This window comes from Caretta caretta, chromosome 9 (assembly GCF_965140235.1).
Source record: "Caretta caretta isolate rCarCar2 chromosome 9, rCarCar1.hap1, whole genome shotgun sequence".
Taxonomy (NCBI): Eukaryota; Metazoa; Chordata; order Testudines; family Cheloniidae; genus Caretta; species Caretta caretta.
In genome coordinates this window covers 78,445,861-78,473,349 of record NC_134214.1, presented here as the reverse complement: position 1 = coordinate 78,473,349, position 27,489 = coordinate 78,445,861, and the positions used below count along the sequence as shown (strand labels likewise).

Here is a 27,489-nt window from a genome sequence, read left to right as displayed (position 1 = left end):
CAGTTTTTATCTTTTCTGGGTGTTCAGGTGGTGAAGCCACAACAAACACAATCTTTCCTAGAGCTACCCCCTTATGTGCAGATGAGGATAAAGTCTACCCTGAGGATCAGGTGAAAGCTTGGTGCTTTGGCTATTCTTTAATACTTTCTGTTCTGGATCTTTGATTTTTCATTGTAACCTATCCCAACCCAGCTGTGTAACCACCCTCCAACCCCATTCCAGCTCTCCAATAAAGGCTTCATTTAGACTGAAAATGATATTTTCAGCATGCTAATTAAATGCTAATTGGTGATTAGAAACATATTTACCAAGGTCTAACAACTATGTAACAAGTGATGTCTTATTACACCGCCATTCCGTGGGAGTTAGACCTGCAGAAAGATTGTTCTAATAAGCAATTGGCATTTCTGTAATGTGCAGTTAGCAAGCCACAGAGCTTCTCTCCCAAATGGGAGAAGACAGTTATTTATGTTAATGAAATGCCAGCTGATTATTAGAAACACACTGATAGAGGATTTGGGCTCCGATGTAAGTGATATGTATAACTGCATACAGTAGCTGTGAAACATAAGTGAATATGTTTCTCGTAATCAATCTGTATCTCATGAACATAAATAGTATCTCTGTTGCTCATAAGAGCTGGGCCCTGGTTGAGTTATTCTCAGGAACCCCAAAGGTTTATAAGAAATTCTCAGCTTCACCCCCACACCTCACATACCATAGGATTGGTATTTGTCTCAGTTTACTTCCCAGGGTAGAATCAAGGCCTGGTTTGCGCAGTGGCACGATGCACCTCTATTCTGTAGCAAGAATCCTGGTCCCTATAGCTTTCTGGAGGTGTATAACCCAGGGCACTGGGAGCTCTTTCTAAAACACAGGTTTGTACTAAACTGAATATCAAACCAGGACAGAATTGGTCACTGTTTCCGATATTAAATTCAACTCCCACAGACTTTTTATATGGAGAACACGCAACTGTACTGGAGAAGATGTCAGCAGGGAAGCTCAGGGGTTGGAGACCTTGGTTCATGGGAAAGCAAGGGAGGTAAATGGGTTTTGGTACCCAGGAGGTGTTAAGGGTTTGGGCTCTGGGGAGGGTTGGTATCACCCCTTTCTCTCCCTGATGAGTAGAAAAGCTTTGACATCTGGAGGTGTAGGGAGGACTAGAATTCCTCATCCCTCCTGCTAGCGACCAGGTTCCCCATAAAAACACAGTGCTGTCCACCTGTTAGTACAGTGTATTGGAGGAGGGTCACTGTGAGAAATAGCAAGCTCGCCCCCAGAGCAATGAGAACTCCCCATTGGGCAATACCAGTTATGCTGAATACTACCTCCGACTCTGTGGAGAGTGCCCACAAGCCACGTGGCAAACACCAAAGGGAACTCCCCCCAGAGTGCCCAGGTACGCGTGCTCTGAAGGCCCCTGCCAGATGGAAAAGCAGATGAGGACAAAGTAAGATGGAAAGAGAAGATGAAAAAGAAATTTCAAAAATCAAAAGGGAGCAGAGCAAAGCAGTGAGGATGACACGCCGCACTCGGCTCGCGCCTCATGAATGCTGGAGAGGGGCAGAGAGGGAATTGTTTTTTTTTTTTCTTTCAGCTTTCTTCCTTCCTTTAATCTTTGATCGGGAAACAAGCTGATTTTAATTAAAAAGCCCTCCAATTAATGCTGCAGCGGAGCTTTCATTTCCTGGGCTGCAGTAATTTGCAAGCACAGGTTATGGAGGCTTTGTGTTCCCTCTTGTTAAATATATATATATATATATATATATATATAGGAGGGAGGGAGGGAGAAAGCTGGGGGGAGATACAAGCTCCGGAAGGTAACTGCACGGCTGGAGGAGGAAGCGCCTTCATTGTCCAAGAGAATGAGAGCACGAGAGCTGGGTAGCTCCTCCAAGGGAACATGAGCATGAAGGATGACTCTCCCTCGGACTGGGAGGGGCAGCGGTTGAGGGTCAGTTACGGTGACAATAATAATGATACTTAGCACTTAGATACAGAGGAGCTTTATATCTTCACAGTGCTTCACAAACACTGAATGCGTAGCCCAGCTCCCTTTGAAGGCAGAAGGAGTTTTGCTAATGGCTTCAATGGGAGCGGCAGCACACCCCTGGCTAATTTATTTTCACCCCCTCTCTGACCCCCACAAGATGACAGGAAGTGAAATGGTCCAGTTTGTTGCCAGACTTCAGCTGTAAACCTGCTCTGGAAAAATTTCTCTCTCCTCAACACACCCAGTCCCTCCGCCAGCAGTCCCATGGGAGCAGCCCTTTCTTTCTGCTCCTGCTCTGAACCCAGACACGCTTAGTGGTGTGAAAATAAGGAGGTGAAAAGTTAACCTAGGTATTTGAACTTCAGAAAGAGTTTCTGGAGTTCTGATTTCTAAACAGAGGTTTGGGTCACTTCTTATCTTATCCGACTGGCTTTGAATCTTCAGGGGGCCAGAGCCGGGGCTGCTGCATGCCAGGACTGAGGCGCATGGGCACAGCTCATTGGGACACACAGGACTGGAATTGGGGGAAGGGCTGCTGTTCAGGATTGAGGAGCATCAGTCGAGCAGTGTGTGGGGAGCCTAGCACAAAACCAGCCCTGGGTATGGCACTTTGGCAGAGCTCTGTGGCAGTCCAGGGCTGGAATAACAAGCAACATGGCAGGTTAGTAAAGCATCCGTAGAGTTGTGTGCTAGGAAATTTGAACTATACAACCTCTGACCATGGAACCCCATCTTCATAATCCAGGGCACTTTTTTCACCGCTTCCTTGCTCTAGCTGGCAGAAGTGCAGAGGAATTATCAGATGTTTTCCTTTGTCAAAAGCCTTTACCCATTGTGCACTGAGCACCCTTAGAATGCTCCCAAGGAGCTATTCCAAAGCAGAGCATGACAGACCCACCACAGGGACTCACCAGAAATGGAAGTGCAAGAACACGCATGCTCTCGCGTACACACACACACACACACATGCATAAACACAGACCCCCATGTACAAACTCGCACTCACACAGTTGTACATGTATAAGAGCATGAACATTAAAATACAAAATCCTGTAAAGCTGCCTGTATTATCCTCAAACCCATCTATTGTTAATGTGATCGTGAGGAGGGAGTGTTTGGAGAATTCATTGGTGATAAATATTTATACCCTGTGTTTTTGGGTTGTTATCTGTGAAGTGTAGCTGTTTGATCTGCTGTTTTTAGGTCATTTACATTCCCTTTCGTATGAGCCCTTGTTCGATAGCAGCTATCAAATAATTATGTTTCTTTTGCTTATCCCTAATCCTGTCAAACCACCTACTTATCTCTAATTTCCTGTCCATTACCCTTATTTTTTGAGCTTAGCTCCCTAATGCAGGACAGAGATGGCTTCAGAGGGTCTGCAAGACACAGGGGCATCTGAATACCATTGGAGTCAGAAATAGGCTAATGGGACTTAAACTCCACAGCCCACTGGGTTAGCTCAGGGGTTTAGAGCACTGTAGGGGAACCAACAAGGGAATGGGTGGCTGGCAGGGACTGGTTACATCACAGACACCTGAACACTCCAGGGGTTATAAAGCCCAACAAAGTCCAGAACTAAGTGATTATCCATATGCCTGGGGGGAGTAACCGAATTCAGATAAAGATCTGGATGCCGTTGGAGCAGTAACGCAGGAGAAGATGAAGGAGTGCCTTCATCACGGATGATAACACACAGCACGGTGTACAGTGACTAGATAGCCACCCAGCTGGGGTTAGTAATCCCTAACAAGCTGCACACTCACTGGATACTGGGCACCCTTGCACCTTTTGGTAATGACAACACACAGCAAGATGACATCTATGCCAGAGAGAACACATTTCGGGGCAATAGCGCACCCTTAGAAACTAATAACCTTGGAGCTGTTGTAATTCCACTAAAACTGCATTTGGCCCATTGTTGCCAACGCAACCTTGCATATGAATTACAAAAGTGTGAGCGATAACACAGCAGTGAGCTGTTCTGCCGCAGTGTTGTCCGGCCATTGGTGCTCTGGTTTGCTGTTCTGCTTGGTCACTGACTGTATGTCTACCCAGCAATTAAATGCCTGCGGCTGCCTCCGCTCAACAGACTTGGGCTTGCAGGGCTGGGGCTGTAAAGTAGCTGTATAAATGTTCTGGCAACCCAGATCTGGGTCCCAGAGCCCAGGCTCCAGTGCGAGCCGGAATGTTTACACAGTAATTTTTAGCCCTGTGACTGAAGCACTGCGAGCCTAAGTCAGCAGACTCAGGCCACTCATTGCAGTGCCACGGGTCTTTTATTCCACTGTAGACACACCCTAAGCAGTTGCTGATCTGCTATTGGTGCACCAGCTCGCTGTTCTGGAGCACTGTTCCTCCTCCACAGCCATAGCTCTGGCCGGTTCTTCTTCCACATTGTGGCTTCAGTCTCTTGTTGTTTTGCCTTAAAGCTTTGTTATCACTGTGCTCTGGTTTGCTGTTCTTAGCTGTGTTTGTTGCTCCAGATATTCTGGTGACCTGGTTATGGTACAACATACTAACCACTGTTTCTGTCTCCTGGGCCTCCCACAGTTTACAGTGCTGGCCCCTTCATTCTCAGGAAAGTGGGGTTGTTTGGAGGAACAGTTATTTATTGCTTTTGTAAAGGCTGCTGAGGTGGCACAGTGCTTAGACTGATCTGCTACCACCAAGCCTGAGAGGGCCCAGGACGCACCTTGCTGCAAGAGGGGTGTGCTCTTCCCTACATGTTGAATGCACCAGAAATAATCTGGGTCCCCTGAGAGCCTAAGCAATAGTTCAGATCATGATCTAGTTCCAAAAGTGCCATCTGTTTGCATACAAGGTCTGGTTCAGACGGTGGGCACCTCTAGACTGTGAGAAGTTAATGCTTGTGTCAGATGTAAAGAAATAGACACATCATTTTCTAGATTTTCTTGTTAATTTTCAGGAATCATTGATTGATTTGTATATACGGCTATACGTAGAGATGGTGCTTTACAAGATATAAAGCTGACACCTTGCCCTGAAGAGCCTAAACAGTGAGTCAAGAACAATACATGGGACAAGAGATCAGCTGTGAGAAGGTGTAGGAAGCTCCTGTCAGGAGATTGGTGTAAGAAGGTTTGGGGAAAATAAGTGTGTTTTAAATAGAGGTGTGCCTAGATTAGATTCCTAACTCCATGACACTCCCAAACATTGCAATCAATTTGCAGTCTAAGCCATTATTATTAATTCTAATAGTTATTTGTATTACAGTAGGGGCCAGAGGCCCCAGTCAGAGCAGGGCCCATTGTGCTGAGCACCACTGTACGAACACCCTGAGGAACTTACAGTCTAAATTGAGACAAAGCGCAAGAAGTGGGTGTAACAGACATGTCAGGAGCTGGGGGAGGGTGACAGAGAGGATCACAGCCTGGATTTCAGTTCTGTGATTGGTGTCTCTCTCTATCATGGCTACAGCCAACAGGCTAAGTCTGAACACTCTGGAAATGTAGGGGAAGCATTTGATATTCTAGCCTGGACTTTGTGTCTCAGGCCCATCTCTGGTTTCGAGGCTGGATTTGGAGGAGGAGAAGGAAGGGCCTCAGCACACAGGGAGAGGGAGGGGTTCCTAGGCATTGGGGTGAGGGGGTGCTGTGAAAGAGGGCATGACGTTGAGGGGAGAAGGCAGTGCAGGGAGTGGGTAGGAGTGAGGGTTCAGCGGAGCATGGGGGAGATAGCCACACTCAGGCCTACATTTTCAAAAGAGACGAGTGATTTGCAGTGCCACCGTTTTGTGGGTACCCAATCTGAGATGCCTTAGAGGGGCCCTGATTGTTAGAGGGTGGATGCACAACATGTGCTGAAAATCAGCCCCCTTTAGGGTGTCTCATTTCAAGTGCACCAAAGCAGTGGGACCCCAAATCACTAGATTGAAATGGTGCACCTTAATGAGACGCCGTTCCTGTATTGCGTATACCCTGAATATCCCCCTTCCTGGGATGGGTGCTAACATTGCAACTGTTACGTGTGGAAGAACAAGCAGCCATCATGCACAGCAGAGCCGTGACTAAGTGCCAGCCCTACCTCTCATGGTTTTTAGATTGGAGTTTTACTTCAAATAAATAGAGACCCATTGGGGAATCTCTGTCTGCCACCGACACCTCAGTCTGACTGCAAATAAACTGCATCGCAGTCAAACAAAGAGCAGAGACTCACCTCCACCAAAGGAACCATAGGTGGCATGCAAGGCCAGTTTACAGGAATGGCTCTTCCTGCTCTGTCCCTACTTTGCTATGGAACCGTTTGCTGTCTGCATTTCAATGATGTTTTCACTCCCCTCGCTCACGGCTCCTTGTTTTAACAGAGATCTCTGCCGTTTATTCAATTCCTTTCTCTCGTCCCCCTGGCCTCTCGCGCTGCTGGGACTGGGATGCATAGAAAGCCACTGCTGCTGACCCATGGGAGAAAGTTCCGCACTAGCAGAAACAAAACCGCTTCCTGGACTGTTGCATGCAACTTGGGGGTGGGTGGTGGGGGAAAGCATCATTTTAACCCTTTTTTTTTGGCCTTTTTGTGATTAATCTTCCATATTTCACAACTCTGTCCTTTTCTAACACTTCTGACCCCACTGTTGCTCTTATCCACTAGGTATGTAGGTCACAGCCTGTAAACCAGACGGAAAACAGCAGGACAGATAGGTGAAGTGTGCTTGTTACTGTAACATAAATAATATTATCTAGCTCCCCGTTCTGTCATTCATAATAACAGCAGCGAGGTGCATCTCAGGGGCTGTGGGGACTGGGCATGGTCGAAGCTAGCCCTTGCTAGCAGACCCCGTCATACTCTCCTTTGTGTCCCGCACTGAGTGTGAAATGTGCTGAACAGCCTGACTGCCACTGGGATGCTCTTGTTCTCTTATCCAGCTGCAGAGTCTGGAGGCTCCCAGGCCCCGGCAGGATGGGAATGGGAGGAGAACATATCCATGGGCAGGTGGCACTTATCTGGATTCTGGTAATCCTGCAGTCTTTGTGGTGATAGCCAGTGACTTTGTATTGCAGGGATTGGCAACCTTTGGCACGTGGTCCGCCGGGCAAATCCACTGGCGGGCCAGGACAGTTTGTTTACCTGCAGCGTCCACGGGTTCATCCGATCGCAGCTCCCACTGGCCGCGGTTTGCCGTTCCAGGCCAATGGGGGCTGCAGGAAGCGGTGCGGGCCAAGAGATGTGCTGGCCCCCGCTTCCCACAGCCCCCATTGGCCTGGAACGGCAAACCGCGGCCAGTGGGAGCTGCGATCGGATGAACCCGTGGACGGGGCAGGTAAACAAACTGTCCCGGCCCGCCAGGGGCTTTCCCTGGTGGGCCCCTTGCCAAAGGTTACCGATCCCTGCTGTACTGAATGGATGAGAGGCCAGTGCAATTGACACCTATCCACAGGCACTCACAGTAATTGGAAATGTCCTGAGTAGGCGTGCTCGGAGCCACGATGCTGGAAAGTGACAGGCCACCATAGAAGCATTGCTCTAGTTCCGATAGGGCCTTGCAGAACACCGGCAGGGAAATTGGCTGAGGTCAAAGAGCCCAGGAACATGCTGGCAAGGAGAGATGGAGAAGATGTGACTTGATAGGTCTTTTCTAGCTCTAACTTCCATGGTTCAGCTTATCATCCTGCACTTACCCTGGGGCTGAACTCTGAGGACAGGGACGGGACTAAATCCATTCCTCTTAGTCACATTCACTCATGTTTCTGAGGTGCTTAGCTACTATGCTGAGGAGAGTCACATAACAATAAAGACAACGTTTTACAGGGTTTTCAAGTCTGACTCCTCTAAATCCTCCCAGTCCTGCTGGACACTTTCTTTGCGGAGAACACAGGTTCAGTAATTAGAGCAGCTGAGCAGGCTGGGAAATGGACGGAGAGAATATATCACATGTTATTTTCAGCAAAAGCATTCACCATATGAGGCAAGATCTTCTTCTGTGGGATATAGGCTAGTGAAGTGCCACCAACAAGCAGAACACAGAATAAAAACGCGTGAAAACAGATTCCCTCTTTCCGCAGATATTCCCCTCAACAGGAGAAATTGGATGTGGGAAGTTGCATTTTTATTTATTTATTTTTAATATACAGGCAATGGATAGCTCTCAGCACACTGATGAGGGGAACCCATGCACACCTCTGGTTCTCATCACCATGTACCACTTGCACCAAAGATCTTCTACCGAACCAGTGCCAGAAGCTGGAAACTCCACCTCTCCAGGTCTCTTCTTCAGAGAAACACAGTGGGCTGAGTTGTACATTTAGATGCAGAATGGCATGGCTTTGCAGAATTTACCTAGGGATGAACAAACTGGTTTAGATAATATAAGAATTGATTTGACCCTCAACCAGCTGTTGAATAGAATCAGTCTTATTTGAGATTCAGAAACAAAGGCTGGCTAGTCAATTCTTTAAGTTATTTCCTATTTTTCATTTTCTCTCTTCCTGTGACCTCCAGGGACTGGGATGCAAGTTTCTAAAAGGTAGTTTTCATCATTTGGCTGACTCATCTGGAAACACAACATGCTGCAGGTCTCATTGAAAGCCCATTCCCTCTAGACTTGCACAAGAGATGGGCCAGAGCATGGAAACTGTGTACCAGATCAAGACAGTGTTGTGTCTATCCAGTATCTTGTCTCTAACAGTGCCCAGTGCCAGGTGCGTCAGAGAGAGGTACACACAGTAGACAATTATGGAATAACCTGCCCGGGGGGCGGGAGGGGAGTTTCCTCTGAGCCGCTGGCTGTCAGGACCTTGATCGAAACACCCTCAAAGTCTGAATCTGGATCTTAGCTGTGTGGTCCAGCTCAACCTTAGTTTGGACTGATCCTCTAATCCCCAAGTAACAGCTGCACACTGCAGAATAAATTCCAAAGCCTCTCTAAGAGTAAGGACAGCCAAGTATTTATATAAACCCCCCAGGCATAACATGCCCCTAACAACTAAGCTGCAGTTCTTTCTATCAAGCTGTGGCAATCCCAATGAGGGAGACAGCAAAAATATTCTGAGTGAGCATTTAAGTGTCTCATTTCAGCTAGCAACAAAATCCTTCCTCAGAAGAGTAAGATGCTTTCAATATTGCCTTAAAATTAATCCAAAATGAGGGAGTCGTCCTTCCACATGAATGAGAGTTGGCAGGCCTGAAACTAAGACTTTTCCTAAGCCCTTCCTAAACACTACTGCTTCCTGGCTGGGCTGTCTTCCAGCTATTTATAGACCTGGGCTCATAGGGTGCATCCACTAATGCATTCCCTCTAGGAAACAACCTCCACTAAAGACTAAAATGTAATGGTGCCTCACAGCTCTCCGCACATTGTGTAGAGACTCCTCATCACTCAAACAATTCCAATCTCACTTCAACTGAGATCATTCATGGACAACTCTGACTGCAACTCTGAGATGTGTGTGTGAGAGAGCAAGTGAACGTGTGTGCAAAGGGGAGGGGTAGACTGTACCAGGCTTCTCTACCATCTTCACCAGGAATGATTGAAAAGGAAGGACCTGGTTTGCTGACCTGAATATTTGACCCATCTCAAACCCCACACCAGCCCCTATTTTCAGCAGAGATTCTTGAAGCCCTGGCCTAACACATATTATCTCCTCTATATACAGGCCAGAATGTCACAATAATACGCAGCATTTCTAATCCTTACATTTCAAGGATGGGTAGGAATTGTCCCCATATTACAGATTGGGAAACTGAGTTCTGAAGAAGGGAAGGGATTTACCAAGAGTCATGTAGCAAGGAATGGAATAGAACCCAGGTTTTCTGAGTACTCGTCTAGAGCGCTACCCACTACCCCATCCCCACTGTAGCAGGGGTAGTGGTGCAACACTAAAATGTTCTGATTTTATAGAAATGCTTCTATTCCCTGCTGTTCTCATCTCTGTGGTTCATGTCACCCCTAGGCCTTGCAGCCCAGTAATCCTTACTCCATCTGGAGAGGTCTGGGTGGTATTTCTCCCAAGGCCCTCCCATGTACCCCTCAGGTACTGACCAAAGGCAATGCTTCATGATTAACATAAGCTTCCCTCCCCACCTCTCTCTGTATCCTGGAGTACAGAGCTCTCCTAGCTATGCGGCAGTGCATTGCACTCCCCCAGACCAGTGGCCCTACCATACTCCATTTTGCAATATCTAGGTGTACTTTCTATGAAGAAGAAGCTTTTATCTACAGAATACTGGCCTGAGATAGATCACTGGTCCAAAGCCAGCTCATGTCTATAGAGACAGTGACCCAAAGTCATTCCCACCAATGGCAGTTTGGTGGCCTGCGTGAAATGAGTTGTTGGGTCTCATTGCAGTTTCCTGCAAATGGGTGTCCCCAGCCCAACTGGCTCTAACATGTCCCCTTGTTAGAGTTGTCAGCAGAGGGGCCAATGAGTGAATGGGACATGGACTGCCCTTCCCTCTCACCCAGAAGAACAATGCCAGAACAGCAATAGGAAATAGGAGGCGGGAAACTTACATTGCTGCCAATGTCGTACCTGTTCTAAATAAAGGGCTTTTCCCCCCAGAACTGTCAATCTGGTACTTTTCACCGGAACTGAAATTCAATTAGTTAAAAAAACAACAACTGTGGCTCCAGACAGATCGTACCTAACACATTTGTTCCTTTTATTATTAGCCGCTGCTTCTCAAAGCTCAGCCAGAAATATCCTAACTGACTCCCACTCAGTTTCCCTGTTTTACTCTACTGGGATTGAGTCAACCCTATACTCTCCAGCTGTTTCTTGGTTGAGCCTGGATACATCTTTATATTCTCACATTATTAAGTGGACTGTGGCCAAGCTGATGGAGTTGCTCCAGGAAAGACAAGGCCATGTAGGTCAATGATAGTCCTGCCAGCTGGGCAGACACAGAGGACTCGTGATTAGCTAACAAGGCTCCAAGTTGTTTTCTTGGCCTCTCTGGACATCTTGGGCTTGGCTTCTGTATAAATACCGACTCTAGCAGGGGTGTTTGATTTCTTGGCGGAGATATGTAGTAATTTATCTAGGAATATTATGGCGTATTCTGGGAAATATGTCCTCAGTTTCACTTCTTCTGATACACTCTTCTTTGGAGCTTTTGGCTTTTATGAATGGACACTGAATGGACTAGCAACCCCTGCTTAGTGGTGCAGTTGGAAGGCAGCTTAATCCAGAAGCAGGAGCATAGGTTGGTTGATTAGAGCTGCGGCCAACTCATATTTGTCCTCAGAAACAAAACCATTACCTTGCAAGATGCTGTAATGCTGTGTTTTGATGTTTGCATCTTCAGCCCGCAACATTGCCTCAACCAATACAGGATGAGGTTCTTTCAAAGTGTGATGACTTGTGTCCTCTTGTTGTGATGCAACGCCATCCCATACTGATGGATGAGGTGTCACTCCATTACTTTATAACAAGCCACATATGTAGCCCAGGATAAACTCAGGACTCTGTGATTATCATTGATACACGGGCTTCGATGAAAGACAATGGATCTATGAGTCTCAGCGCCTGAATTTTGGGCTGAAGGCCAACTGTGCGGTGATGGGTGGTGACAGGGGCAGCGCCAGGATTTTTAAAAAGGTGCCTGTGTTTTTACACAGATATGTGGTTGATTCTGATCTCAGTTAGACTGGTATAAATCAGGAGGAACATCCATGAAGTCAATGGAGTTACACTGGGGTGAATAAGGCTGAAAGAAGATTTCTCAGATCTTCTTCCACTTATGACCTTGCTACGATATTTTGTGTCAATAAGCGCTTTCTCTTTTCACACTAGCCACTTCCTCTAGTCTGAACTATCCAGTGATGTCATAGGCTAGCATCTGTGATGTCACAGTAGAGTCCATGGCAATGACATGTGATGTCATCAATGTTGGACATTGCTGAGCGAATAAGACAGGAAGAGAGTGATGGGTGAAAGAACAGAGAGTGGATTTAACACTGATTGGTAGGAAAAGGTCCCAACAGTTTAATGGGGTTTTAGAGAAAACATTGTATAGACTGAGGGGGGATGGCTGGGTGGTCCTTAAAAGAGATGGATCCAATAGCAGCCACCCCTCAGTAAGCAGAAGGACAACTCCATACTGCCCCAGTAGGCGATCGTGCAGGCTCTCTGTAGAATTGTTTAGCTCAGGCCAAGTGGGTTTGACTCCAAATAGGGGGAAGAAACTGAACAAATGACAACGTCAGCTGGATACCAAGTGAAAGTTCCATGTGGTGTCATATTGATAATGCTGTCTCCTCAGGGAAAAGATGGCAGCGCTACCTGTTGGCTCATTTGGAACTGGACTGTCCAGAGACCAGGTAAACAGACTATAGGGAACACTGCTGCCCCAGTTCTGGGGTGTGGATTAGATGGGACAATCTCTTCTTTCCAGGATTTAGTCTCTAGTTTTAACAGTGAACTGAATGTGTAATAAAGGGCCCTGCACACTTCTGTCACATCCTGGAATACACGTCATGCCTCAGAAAGGGCTCTCAGGAGAGAGCCACAAGCTGTGAGCACTTGGGACTGCAGCAGCCGTGTCCTTCTTGACCCTCTGGCTCTGAGCCCCATCCTGTCTTCTTACAATGATGTCATTCCTTCCTTATGGAGCTGGTGGAACCCTTCTCCAAGCAACAGAGTTGCCCCTCTCCCACAGTGGGGGAGGCTGACGAGCATTGACTTTCAGAAATATGCAGAGTTGATTTCCTTCCAGTACAGGAACACCACTTAGAAGTTTGACTCATTTTTTTCCTGCCTTGGTCTCATAGTTTTTCTAATTACTGTTAGCTTTGCAACTGTGAACATGTAATGTTCCAGAAATTTAGCTGTGATTCCCCTAATTTGAGGAGTGCATTTCCAGCCAGAAGGGACTCTGAGTTCTTCTGGCATCAGTGTGACCTGGACAGCAGCCAGAAAAATTCAGCAAGGTCATTCCTTGCTCCCTCCATCTCTTTCCTCCTAACAAAAATTAGACAGTGCCTTGTTTATTACTCATCACCATCTCCTCTACTAAAGCTTTCCCACAAGTGCACGACCAGGCCATGGCTTCCACTCTGCCAGCTGTCCAGTCTGTGCTCTGTATGTGTCAGCCCCTGAGGAAACTGCATCCCTTCCATGTGATTGTGTCTCATCAAAGCCTGTTGCACAGTGAGACCTTTGGTACAATTTTTTAAAGTGTCAGTGTGAATTAGGAGCTTTAGTCTCATTGTAAATCAATGGGATTTGGGTTCCTAAGGCCCAGATCCTAAAAGGGATTTAGGCAACTAATTTATGTCAATGTATGTTAGGCGCCTAAATACCTTTGGGGAGGTAACTGCTTGGGTCACTTCTGGAAATGAGACTTAGGCTCCAAAGTCACTTCAGAACTTTGGAAAAGTTTACCCCTTGCCTGTACTAGTATTTTCCCCCTAAAAGTTCCCATCCTTGCTGTCATCCACTCAGGTCCAGCGGTGGATACCCTAGTGTTGATGAGAGGCTGGTGTTTTCAGCCCTCTATCATCTAACTCTGTTCTGAGCAGGCCTAGATAACACAGCGATTGAAACCCCGTGGACTGCTAGTAGCTTGTCCTCACTAGCACTGCCATTGTTGCTACTACAGGCAGAGTTGAACCAGTACTAGCAATGGCGGGCAACTTGTTACCTGTCAGCTCTATGTTCTTGAGGCACCAGGATGCATTATCCCATTTGTCTGACTCATGAAGGACCCCCTCCCTCCAGCCTCTGCTTGAACCAAAACCTATCAGAAGAATGACTTACAAAAAGAAATGAAAAGGCACTTGGAGACACACCTAAACCCCTCCAGACAAGGGTGACAGGATTAAGGCAACTCCCCTAGCCTCATTTGCATCGAAGATGGGACAGGGAGGCATCTCCATTAGCATACAGAATGGAGAACAGAGATTCCAAGGCAAGAACTGCACTGAACTCTGGGACCAGAAAAGCAAGGAAGCACTGCATGATGGGGAATCTCTGCTCCAGATGTCAATGAACCCATGCCTGCACACATCCAGCTCAGTAGTTATCAGGCGAAGTTATTATTTAGTAATAAATCCTTTATTGGTATGCAAAATACTGAAGCTGCCTAATTGCACTGTGGGCTCCCTTGAAGGAACACCACCCAAAGCCAAGAATGATCAGTTCCTATTGTCTAGCCTGAAAGAAAAAACAATTTTGGTATACTCCCCTGAGCCACCAGTTTACCCATAAACAAATCTAGTGTTCTCCCTTGAACCATTGTTGTTTCCGTACAAACACGCCCCCCCCCCTCCCCCACCCCACCCCCCCCGGCTCAAGTAAGTGTTCTGATGCCTGGATTCAAAATCTGCATGAGTTCCATGGAGATTTCATCTTCTCCTGACTGATTGTGCATGGTGGCTCTGCCTGTCTCCAGCACTCTGGACCCTCAGCTACCACCACCACCTGGGACCCCCGATTGATTCAAGCTTCACGGAGTGGTGAGAGCCCAACTCTCTCTCTTTGTTTTTTGTTTTTCTACTCTAGGTATAGCTTTATAACCCTGACCTGTGATCAGGTATAGTTTTCTAAACCTGAACTTTTGTAATCAAATTTAAGCTAGATTTAATATTGTAACAGTTTTGTTTGTTTGGCTCTCCTTGTATGGTTATTACCTGGCAATAAATAACTTTTATGGTTAAGCTGGTTGCTTCCCTCTCTCTCTCTCTCTTTTGTGTTTTTGGCGTCCCCATTTGCTCTGCGGCAACGCTGCTCTTACCTAAGCTAAAGATCCCTGTCGCGCCCAAAAATCCTGTGGGGTTTGCTCATCCAGAGGGTTACTACCAGAACAATTGTAACGTGAAAGTGGGGATAGGGACGTGCTGAACCTGTGGCATAAAAGAGTGGCAGCTTGGAAGTCATGCTCGACCCAGCCTGCTCCGGCGTACTCTATTCCAGTGCGGTGCCTGTGGCATGTAAGGGTGACAGCTTGAAAATGCTGCTCGACCCAGCCTGCTGAGTCCAGGGACATATAAGGGGTCAGCTTGGTAATGCTGATTGACCCAGTCCGCTCAGACGCACTCTGTTAATGTGTGTGTGTGTGTGCGTGTGCTCATCTGATTCTGGGGCTGGAGGAACCCAGGTCCTGCAGGATAGCTCCATTGGGAGGGGACTTGCAGAAGGGAGAAGTAGAGCACCATATGAAAACACAAGTAACAAAAGTAGAACATTGATAGAATTACAGAAACACCCCCCCCCACACACAGAAGAGTAACCCTAATTAATGAGCATACCCCCAAAGTAATGGGCAAATCTGGTAACAAATGTTAGGTAAAAGTGGCTAGTACAGACACAGCCTATGGGGCTTGAGTTGTATATGGAAATAATCTGGTAACCCCTGGACTTTTAGGAAAGCTGCAGCTGCCGCCACCATTGTGATCAGCTGTTACAGGTTAGCATTAGACATAACAGTGTCTGCCCAGGGGGGTCAGAACCAAAATGCATCATTTGTCAATGACTTGTTTCAATTTCCACTGAATAGTTTTCCGAGCAGTCTGGAAGGAATGTGCTATTTACAATCCAGGAGGGGCTTTGACTTTGCCCCCAACATGCTATCCCTCTGTGGGTGTGTTTGTTTATTTACTTAGAAATAAAACGAGGTCAATGCTTTCTTATTTATTTTCATATACGGATCCCCAAAATATCCAGGCAGGCACACGGCTTTGACAAATGGAGCCACCCCCACCCCTACTCTGAGGGTTAATCCCAGGGTCTCTGCCAGGGATACAGAGACCAATGGGCCAATGAAGCAAGAATGGCTAAGGGTTATGCAAAAGCTTGGAGGGAACACCACAACTGGTGTAGAAATCAGTGTCACCATGAACTTCTTCCCCTCCAGGGAACAGGGTGACTTAGTAACGTAGATGGAGGAGATAAGAAGGGTCAAGGCTAGCAGATGCCACCAGCCACTGCGGAAAACTGATAGAATGGTATACTGTGATCTCCTTCTCTGCTGGGTCCAAATATAGCACTTATACTGATGCGGATTATCCCTGCTCCCTGCTTGGGGGTCAGTATAACACGCTGCATGTAAGCAACACTCATCCTCTTTAAACATCCATGCAGTATGCGAGGATCAGTGGCCTGCCCTGGGATTCTGAGGGATGTTTTAGGGTATTCCTCCCACTTCAGAAAATACCTGTCTGCATTAGGTAGAGAACCTAGTCACTTTGGGACAGGAGCCAGAGCCTGCAGGGCTCCACATACGACCCCTTGTCCAAGGGCCTGTGGAGAAGGTCGGGGCAGAGGTTAATATGACCTAGAAAAACCCATGCTACAAACCTTCCAGGCTCATGGTGAGGCAGAGGATAATTCTGAATTTAGCCACAATATTTCACGTTTCTTTTCTGCTGCATTTTTTGTTTCTGTCTCTTTTACCTTCCAGCTCTCAAGATGTTCCGATAGCATTTCACCCAACCCTGGGAGTACCTCAACTGAGCTCTCCCTCCATTCCCATCTCTGCCACCCCACCTCCGCAAACAGAGATGGAGATTTCGGGGCCCATCCATTCAGCTGTACCAATTGTTTCCATGGTTAGTATAACCCCCTCCGCCAGCATGCTCAGTTATACCCTGTGCAGCGGTGATGGTGGATCTGCAGGACCAACTAGCCACAGAAGCACATGGATCAGAAGTCACAGGGACAGGGTTATGTGGCTGTTTCTCACAGGCAATGCCATTTTGGGGGGTGATCCCTGTTTACCCCCCCACACACACACCATTCTGAGCATTGACCCGAAGGAGGTGGAAGCGGTCCCACAAAAGATGTCGTGGCCTGAGGCCACGACTCAGCTGTGCTCCTAGCCCTACACCTTTGCTAGCCCAGGCAGCAAGAGACAGAGCTCAGGCGTGAGGGTGATCTAGTCCCTTCTTTAATAACAGTGCAGGGCAAGGCAACGAAGCCCAGGCCAGCAGGAGGCGATGGCACAGGCAAATCATTGCAAATCCATCCTCTGTGCACTGGGAAAGGGGGTTTAATTCCTGGAAGTGCAGGGAGTCCTTTTCCCCTTCTCCGTCGCCTTCTGTTTTTTAGCTGAGGATCTCAAAGTGCTTTACAAACACTCATTAATTCAGCCTCACATGGTCCTGGAGGCAGAGAATGGCCATTAGCCCAACTGGAGAAACGGAGGTGCAGTGATGTGACATATCAAAGGGTAGAGAGGCTGCAATGGAGCTAGGAAAGGAGACCAGGTTGCCAGATTCCTACTCCTGGGCTCTCAACATCTCCCCCCCCTCCCCCACCCCCAGAGCCTTGGGGAGATGACTCCGTTTCCAGTTCAGTCTGTGACCCAGTGAAACTTGCTGCAGCATCATGATCCCCCTTCAGGCTCTCCCTAAACAGCAGCCTTCTGCCTGGGAATCACGGGCTTCCAAACCAGAGATGGGGTGTGCTGACAGTGCTGGCTGAGTTTTACTGGCACTCGCCACACACAAGCTGCCCTGGCAGTCTGGACTCAAAACGCTGACTTCCTATCCTGTGTTTAGCCAGCTGAATGCAGAGCGGGATGCTGTTCTAGAAAACATCACCTAACAAATCTGCCTGCTTTAGCTCTGGGAGTCCAAACGCAGGCAGCTCTGGGGTCATATGCAGCATGCGGAGCTATGGGACTTGCTTTCAGGATGACTGCTTCAGAGAGTAGGACTTGAGGATTCATCTTTGGTAGTGGGAAATAACCATTCAGGGTGGCAGCATATTGGAGACATCATAACAAATCCATCTCTGCTGTCATGTCGATGGGGTTACACCTGGTGGTGTGGGTTGTGTAGAAACGGCAAACATGTTTTTTATGAATTGGGTTGCCCCACCCAGGCTCAGAGCCCTGGCACATTCATTTTCTGGGACTCCTGGAGTTTATCCTGTGGAAGGACAATTTTAAACTAACCCAGCCAAATACTCTTGGAGAGTGCATTTTAAATTAGTTTGCTGTGATCACTCCAGAAAGCTGGTTACCAGATTGCAGCTCATCCAATTACAGGACAGAACTAATATTATGTGAGTTATGTTACCAATCAGAGCTAAGTAAAGCAACTTGAATTTTGATTTTCAAACAGCAAGCCCTAGAGCAAACAAGATTTGAGAAAATGTTCTCAGACACTGAAGAGAGATCCCAGAACATTGCAATTTCCAAGGTGAAATTCATGAGTTAAATTATTCATTAGGAATTGTTTGCTCAGCTCTAGTAATGTGTATTTTGTGCACTAGTGCTGGGGGATACTGTATTTTGTCTGGCATGATGAGCATTGCGTATTCTGTGGGGGTGTGCTGTGGGTGCATTGTGTTGCACATTGTGCTAAGTGTATTGTTCAGTGCGTGTCTGTGGTTACGTAGCACATGGCCTGTCTCACCAAACAGCATTTTTCACAATTCTCTATCTCCGAGATCACAAATCAAGCCAGAGTTTACAGCAGTGGCCAGATCACTGCTGCACAGACTTAGAGCAAATACTCTGAAAGCCTCCCCTGCATGTGTGCAGAATGAGTCATTAATGAATATGTTAGTTAAGCATCAGAAATCAGGGTGGGTTTGCCTTGGCCAGGACTTTGGAGATTTGGCTGGAAAGATTCACCAGCAATCAGCATGCTGACTGAGACACCTGAGCATGCTCGAGGGATGTGCTCTGCAAAACATTCCAGCTTCAGGGCCAAAAGCATCTGATGAGCGTGGGAGACTTCCCCATCACCCCAGCGCTCTATCCAGGTACAGAGATGGAACCTACATTTGGAGGAAGGGAATCCAGGCAGCTTTCTGGAGATAAGGGGCTGACTCAACCCCCGGGGATCCCAAGGCTGCACTGCTGAGGTGCCCATGATGTTCAGAGTCAGCGTGCAGAAAGTGGGCTGACAATGATATTTGCAGGCTTTACTGATGTGCTTGCAAAGTGGGAATTTCCATGGGATTTGGGTCTGATTGATCAATTAGTAGATGCCTTGTGAACCAGCAGAAACTGAGACTTTAAATCAGTTTACGGAATGGACATAAAAAATTTATGCTTCCAGTTTGCTTGTTAATGTAAATGTTCAGATAGCCCTGACATGAACACAAATTTGTACAACTTTACTCCCAGAAAGGAGGCAGTTTGTGAGGCTCTGAAAAGAACCTGGAGCTTTCCGCTGTTGTTGGGAAACATTTGTACATCTGAGCTGTGTTTGCGCAAACTGCAGGATGCCGTTGTGACAATGCTAACTGACACAAATATGCAAATATCCTGCATTAAGAGGCTTCCCCTGACTGGCTTTTTGGGAGACTGTGTTGTGTGAGGGCATGTGCTTATAATAACCCCCTTCCTCTCTTTATCTACAGCCAGGGTCCTCGGAGAGTTTTACATACGGTAATTAAGACTCGTAACTTGTGCTGGTGGAGCAAGTGTGTATCATCATTATTATTATTCCTATTTGCAAGGTGAGCGAATTGAGACTAGAGAGTGTAAGGGCCAGATTTTCAGACAAGTTAGGTGTAAAAATCTATGCATTGCCTTTGCAAATAGAGCAACCACCCCTGCAAATAGCTAATTAGGCATATTAGCATGCATTATTACCCAATTCACTCATGTTATCATGGCACATACCCATGCAGAAGGCTTGCCTAAACTGTTTGAAAATCAGGTCTTTATTGACTTGTCCAGGGTCACACAGCAAGTCTGTATGGAATAAACCCCAGATCTCCCAACTGTTCCCAGTTGTGTGCCTTCACCACAAAACCATCTTTCTTCATTGGAAAGCTAAGGAACTACTGTTTCTCTGCAGAAGCAAGTTGGCATTCGGTGCAGTTGCAATGAATAAAACCATCTCCCTGACATTCAGGAAGTGCTGTCAGAGCTATCGATCAGGCTCTTCCCCCATCAGTCCAGGGAAGACCTTTTATCTTAAATAGACTGTCTAAAGGAAAAGTAAGGCAGTTTAAACGTTATTTAAAGATGTGTCAAAGTATCTGGTGGAGTCTGATGAAAGGCGCTCACTAGCCCGGAGGTAACCGAGATTCTTTACTGGGGCATTGGAAGCTGCAGTAGGGAAGAAGCACAAGCTGCAGTGGAAAGGGGCAGTGGGGGCTGTGAAGTGCTCACACCACCAACTCCTCTTAGCAAAATAAATCCAGTGTCTGGGAGGGAGTGGGTGCAGCTGCCTCCGCTTGCAGGCCTGGTTCTCGGGTTGTTAGTCATAGATTCATAGATACTAAGGTCAGAAGGGACCATTATGATCATCTAGTCCAACCTCCTGCACAACGCAGGCCACAGAATCTCACCCACCCACTCCTGCGAAAAACCTCTCACCTATGTCTAAGTCCTCAAATCGTGATTTAAAGACTTCAAGGAGCCAAGAATCCTCCAGCAAGTGACCCATGCCCCATGCTACAGAGGAAGGTGAAAAACCCCCAGGGCCTCTTCCAATCTGCCCTGGAGAAAAATTCCTTCCCGACCCCAAAAATGGCGATCAGCTAAACCCTGAGCATATGGGCAAGATTCACCAGCCAGATACCCAGGAAATAATTTTCTGTAGTAACTCAGATCCCACCCCATCTAACATCGCATCACAGGCCATTGGGCCTATTTACCATGAATATTTAAAGATCAATTAATTGCCAAAATCATGTTATCCCATTCTTGTGTGTCCTGGCTTCAAGCAATGAGGTTAAAGACAAAAGAATTGGAAAGTCCGGCGGGCAGGAGGTGAGGCATGTACGCAGAGTGGTGATGAGGCACAGCATGGAAAGGCTGGTGTGGAACAGGGAGGCAAGGTGTCTTGTTGCATGGCAAGGCAACATGTGGCACAGTGAAGCAAGTCATGCTGCAGCTTGGCAAAGCAAGCCGCAGTGCCGCCCAGGGAGCTGAGCAGTGGCGAGGCACAGAGCAGTGTGATGTCTGATGGAGCGTGGCATGTCATGGTGAAGCATTGCATGCAGGAATCTGTGGACACCACACATCTGCCTTTGGAGAAACCTCTGCGGAAGTCGCAAGTGTGCCCTTTACCTGGATAGTTTGTCTTCTGAACACCTCCACTCCAGGTGAACACTGAGGAGGAAATGACTCATTTCATTCTGTTCCCTCTCTTTCTACCCATCCCCCCTGCATTCGGATGGGGGAAGGAGTCTGCCAAAGGCTTTGGCTTTCTTGCAGCGTCTGAACATGCCTTTCAGTAACAGGACTTTTATTCCTCATTCCTCCCCAGTTTGTTTGCTGCCTGCTGTGAAGAATGTGTTATGAAGAGAGGACAGGGCTCTAGTGAGTGCTGTGGCTCCATTAAGCCGAGATCTAGCAGCCCCTGGGGGCTCATTTCACAGCCTCTCCAGAATGGAGATCTATCAGCTTCATGAAGCAAACAGAGCATTCAGCCCTTGCACCTTCTCATTGATTTCCTAGGGAAGCCACCAGGACTGGAACCTGGTTCGGCTGTTTCCCACAATCCCTCTGTGGAGACCCTCAGGTTCCATAAGACACCAGCAGCAGCAGAAACAAGTTGGAATTGAGCCAGCTGGTAATTATTGGTTTCAGAGTAGCAGCTGTGTTAGTCTGTATTCACAAAAAGAAAAGGAGTACTTGTGGCACCTTAGAGACTAACCATTTTATTTGAGCATAAGCTTTCGTGAGCTACAGCTTACTTCATCGGATGCATAAAAGTGGAAAGTGCAGTGAGGATATTTTTATACACACAGACCATGAAAAAATGGGTGTTTATCACTTCAAAAGGTTTTCTCCCCCCACCCCACTCTCCTGCTGGCAATAGCTTATCTAAAGTGATCACTCTCCTTACAGGTTTCAGAGTAACAGCCGTGTTAGTCTGTGTTCGCAAAAAGAAAAGGAGGACTTGTGGCACCTTAGAGACTAACCAATTTATTTGAGCATAAGCTTTCGTGAGCTACAGCTCACTTCATCGGATGATAATCAAGGTGGGCCATTTCCAGCACAAATCCAGGGTTTAACAAGAACGTCTGGGGGGTGGGGGTAGAAAAAAACAAGGGGAAATAGCTTACCTTGCATAATGACTTATCATACACATTGTAAGGAGAGTGATCAGAGAAAACCTGGATTTGTGCTGGAAATGGCCCACCTTGATTATCATACACATTGTAAGGAGAGTGATCACTTTAGATAAGCTATTACCAGCAGGAGAGTGGGGTGGGGGGAGAAAACCTTTTGAAGTGATAAACACCCATTTTTTCATGATCTGTGTGTATAAAAACATCCTCACTGCATTTTCCACTTTTATGCATCAGATGAAGTAAGCTGTAGCTCACGAAAGCTTATGCTCAAATAAATTGGTTAGTCTCTAAGGTGCCACAAGTACTCCTTTCTTTTTGGTAATTATTGGGTTTCTTTACTCAGGGGACTTTAGGAGAGGAGAGGGAAATTCCATTCCCTTGTGGAATACGCAAGGAGACATGGCAAGCCAAACTGACTTCTTCTCACAGCTCTGCCCAGTGCAGGGGGAGAACAGTCTACTCAGAGAATATAGGAACAGCCACATTGGTTCAGACCTGGCCAGGGTCCCTCTACTCCAGTAACCTGTCTCCAACAGGGTCCACTACCATATACTTCAGACAAAGTTGTAAGAAGCCTTTACATCCAATACATAATGGATAAGTATTGAATAACCTGCTCACAGGGCAATTTTCTTCCTAACCCTCATATGATAGCGATTGGCTCATTCCCTGAATCAGAAGGATGTATATCTCAGATACAAACTGTACCTCATCTAATAATGGAATGCAGAAGTTGCTGAATCTGAATTCTTCCCATGCTGTCAGACAAGGCTTAGAGTGTGAACAGGGCTCCTCTGTCTATAATGCTGTTTGTGGGAATGGTTATCTAGTTCTGTTTCTATAATTTAGCTCTTTTCTGAGGATAGGTTTTCAGCATATCTCTCAGTTCTCAGTCTGGAGGACTAGAGGGCTGCTTTTCATCTCATCCCAACCCTCTGACCTGGGCAGCATGGGAGGCCCTCCCAGGAATTAAAACTCCCACCATCCTAGCTCTCAGTATCATTGGAAAACACAGACCTTCCCAGCATGACAAGATGCAGTCCCCAGGGAAGGTTAGAAGTGACTATTATCCATAAAAATGTTGAATCCTTCCTTGGATCCTACAAATACTTTATTGAATCCTACTCAGTCTTTGGCTTCAATATCTTGGGGGCAATGAGTTCCACAGGTTAATTATGTGGTCTATAAATAAATTTCCTTTTAACAGTTTTACAAATGTTGCCTTAATTGTTATTGAATGCTCCCTGGACCTTGGGTGATGAGAAAGGGTAAAGAGGAGCACCAGGTTGTATAGTGAACATCCCATCATTCAAGAACAAGAAGACACTCAATTACATTAAAATGCAACACATTTCAAATGACTAAAAGGAAATATTCTTTCACTCTGCCTATAATTATCCTGTGGAACTGGCTGCTGGAAGATATTGTGGAGGTGAATATTATGTTTTAAATATTAAGCTGCAGCAACAGCGTGTTCATATCACACAATATACAGCAGCAGAGAAGAGAGAGTTTGTGCCTCAAAATTCTTACAGTCTAACTTGGACAGATAATACAGTTCAGACATTTAATATGCCAAATAACCAAAGATGTAAAGTTGGAAAATCCAGTCTCAGATTTTCTTTAAATTTGTGTGAGGGATTATCACTGAGATATCTTAATGAAATGCAGAAAGGACTTAGGCATTTATATATTTTTTCAAGTACATAAAAGGTTGTTACAAGGAGGAGGGAGAAAAATTGTTCTCATTAACCTCTGAGGATGGGACAAGGAGCAATAGGCTTAAATTGCAGCAAGGATGGTTTAGGTTGGACATCAGGAAAAATTTCCTGTCAGGATGGTTAAACACTTGAATAAATTGCCTAGGGAGGCTGTGGAATCTCGATCACTGGAGATTTTTAAGAGCAGGTTAGACAAACACCTGTCAGGAATGGTTTAGATCATACTTATCCTGCCATGAGTGCAGGGGACTGGACTAGATGACCTCTCGAGGTCCCTTCCCATCCTATGATTCTATGATAATATGAATAAGACTATCACCTGCAGTTACAGGAACTAGGATATAAATAATAATAGCTCTCCATCCTCTTGTTTCAGAACATTATCAACTGTGGTCAGGAAGAAACTGTCCTCCCATGGGATGCACAATTAGGAGACTCATTGGATGTTTTCACCTCTTTTTGAAGTATATGGCATTCATCACTGTCAGAGAGAAGCGATAGGTCTAGCTGGAACATTAGTCAGCTCATACAAGTCCAGCAATTTATTAAGTTCCTAGTTATTTTTGGGATAAAATGTTTGTGTTCTCCACCATTCCTCATGTCCAAGAGGAATCAAAAACTACAGTGGGAAAATAAAGTAAAATAAAATAAACTAAACACCCAGAGCTGTGACACAGTTAAATGTCGGATGTGATCTGGTGTGATTTCCTCTGATTCTGTTGTCTCCATCAGATAGCGAAGAATCCTCGAACAATGGTATTGGCCATGAACGGAGCAAGTCATCATAGGGAACAATGACAGGCGTGCTTCATTCTGCAACAGCAAACAATTCTATCAGATCTTGCAAGGAAGAAGGGTGCTGTCCAAGTTTCTTACTCTGCAGCTTCCAGATGGGGTCATGCTTTGTTTGGATGGTTTATTTCCAAGCAATATTGGCAGCGGTGAGGCAACTCCCATTCTTTTGGACACCATTTCCATCTGCCTTCCTCTTCTTCCTTTTAAACAAAGCCTATCATGGCCTTGATCTTCCTTTTGGAAAAGAGTAAGTCTTCCCATTCCCAGCACACACTGCCACTTCCTTCACTGCCTGAGGATCTGTAACAGCCAGCAGCTATGTGATACAGACAGGCAGCAATGTAAGAGGCCAGTAGGCTGCATTCTTCGAGCACTTCTGAAAAGGACCTTTGATTTATTAGGAAAGATTAAAAGAACAAAATCAGTCCAGCTTAGCTAAACACTGGCTAAGACTAAGAGGTGCTATGCTAATGGTGTACAAGGATCTGAGGGATGGATAGTCAGGAAGAGGAGTTATTTAGGGTGATCCAAAATTGTATATCTAGGAGTTGTTGCTGCTTGAATACAATGTAGTCCATGCAACTCTCTATGCAGGTGACCGATCAGATGAATGACTGGGCATTTGCTGGCATAGTTACCATGAGTGCATGCATAAAATGGGCACACAATCCCACCCCCAAGTCCACAGTTTCTTATCCTATGAACTCTTTCATACAGAGATTGCATCTTCCTGTGTGTAGAAAGCACCTAGTATGCTGTGGGTGCTACCATAACCCACATAATAAGCAGCAGAAATAACATGCGTGCATGGGTCTGAAAATTCCAGCCAATAGATATTTCCATTTGTAACTTCTCTGATTCTTTCCTCCATCCGTAGCGGCTGTTTTGCTAGTTTCTTCTCTTCCAGCATGTTTCCAGAAAGTGCTCAGCCTTTGTTAATTAGAGCAAGTGTAAGGAGGGGCAGTGAGCAGTGCAGCCGGCAGAGTCACAGCACCCAGCCGCTGAGCGGTAGGAGCAGGCAGAACTGGAGGTGCTGTGAGTCAGGCTCTGATCACTGCCAATTCTCCACATATGCTTTTGCACTCACTCAACATTGAGATGCTTTTTTTAGTTAAACAGATGGATGGAAGCAGTCACTGGATGTGCCCAAGACAGCACTGAACCTTACACACGCCAGTGCATTCTGGGGGACAACAGCAAGCCAGGGTAATGGAGTGAGAGAATTGCTGCACTGAGGAAAGGAAGGAGGCTTTCTCTATTAATAAAGAGAAATGGGAGGTGAGGGGCTGTAGAGGCAAAGTCATCTTTTTCATACAAGGGACCTGCCCTCAGATACATACATAGAGGCTAGGGTGGGAGACCTCCAAGAAGTTATGGTTTAAGCCACAAAGTCTGGAGAAACCCAGACTGCATCATGATGGGACAGTGTCTTGATGGTAGCTGTGGAGAGCTCCAGGAGCCCATCTCTTGAGTGCTGGTGGCAGAGAGGGATTGCTGGAGAAGTGGCTAGCCAACAAGAGCCGCTTCCAGCTCCAGTGTGGGAGGGGAAGGCCTTTTGCTTCCTCCAGAGCTCAGGTTGCTGATCCACTGAAATCCCACCAACATTTCCTTCTGGGCCGGATTTGGATCTCCATTACCGAGTGTAAATCCAAAGCATTGCCAATTGCTGTGACTGATTACTCTGAATTGACACTGGTGTAAATTAGAGTAGAGCTGGGCCCTCAGCCTCTAATGTTTAGCATCATCTCCCTGGCATTTGGCATTCATTGCACATCCCAGGTGCAGACCTTGGAATTCCTTCCTTCTGGGAAGGTGACGTCCAAGGACTCTGAAGGGGTCAGAGCATTCTTGTCTCCAGGGGAGGGGCGCCAGCCGCTGATCTGCAAAACAGCACAAGAGCAGATGGGAGCAGCACAAGAGTCTGTGCCATACATACATGCAGCTGAAGGCAAGCACAAGATGAGATGCAAAGCAGCCCAGAAGCCCAGAAACCCAGCCAGAGATTTCACACAGCCACCTTATACTGGGTATATCATCTGCAAAATACATTTGCATGATTATCAAATTGGCCAGCTTTGACAATGTTTAAAATTCTTGTGCAGAGAGAAGAAGAAAGACAGAAGTGGGGAGTGTGATAGAGGGAGACTAGGCAGGAGAGTAGCTGGGAGAGAACGGACATCTTAGATACTTTGAGAAATTAAATGGGACCATCACATCTGCTTTAAAACAGGACGTTTTGTGTCAGCAATGTCTCCCCTTCTAGATGGGCCTCACAGTTTGACAGCAGGTGAGTGCAACAAGGTGCCACTCAGCAGCTGGACATAGAAGCAGCTCCTGGGTTACATTTGTGCAGAGCTCAGAAAAGTGCTTTAACAATTCCAGGATGAAAGTCCATCCCTCTGTGAATGAGGGATTCATTGCAATATTAACACTCCTTTAGCACTGTTGTCTTTGCAGAAGCACACACACCTCATCATATCCAGCTTGCCAGGGAAACAGCAAACCGTCGTCCCCACTCTTCATTTTAATGGGCTCCTGCTAATGCTATCTACATGTGTATTGCACAGGTAGAGAGCAAGAGACACAGATATGGCATGAAACACAGCCAGCTGATCTGAGAATGCTGCAACCAGTTGCTAATAGGTGTGGATAGGGATGATACTACGCCTAAGCAGTATCCCTCCTATGCTGGTTTTCTGCACATCTTCTTCCTGGTTCTCCCCAACAGCCATGGGGAAAAGCTTCAGATCACCCATAATGCAACCCTTCTGCTAGAGGTGCTGATAGAGAATGTCTCCCTAGCTAGATAATTTTCACTGAAGGACTAGGTATGGGACAAGTGGCTTGGATAAAATAAAAACTGGACCAGACCTTCACCCAGTAACTCAAGATGACTCCCAACCAGTGCAGTCTGAAAATGTTTGGTTAGCTTTTATTTTAAAAAAGTCAGCGAGCCTATCTGATTCCTGGTTTTCATCTTAAATTAGCAAGATAGCTTGAGACAGCTTATTGCTGTAGTATTGTATTTCTA

At 46.4% G+C, this 27,489-nt stretch overlaps 1 long non-coding RNA gene across 1 annotated transcript in view; it reads right to left on the bottom strand.

Moving 5' to 3' along the window:
- Positions 1 to 8,046: 8,046 nt before the first annotated feature.
- The window catches only part of LOC142073224 (uncharacterized), a 56,549-nt gene continuing 37,106 nt past the window's right edge, over positions 8,047 to 27,489 (bottom strand). The window contains exon 2 of the long non-coding RNA XR_012669990.1: positions 8,047 to 8,293. This is a non-coding gene — a long non-coding RNA (uncharacterized LOC142073224). The remainder of the gene's footprint in view (positions 8,294 to 27,489) is intronic.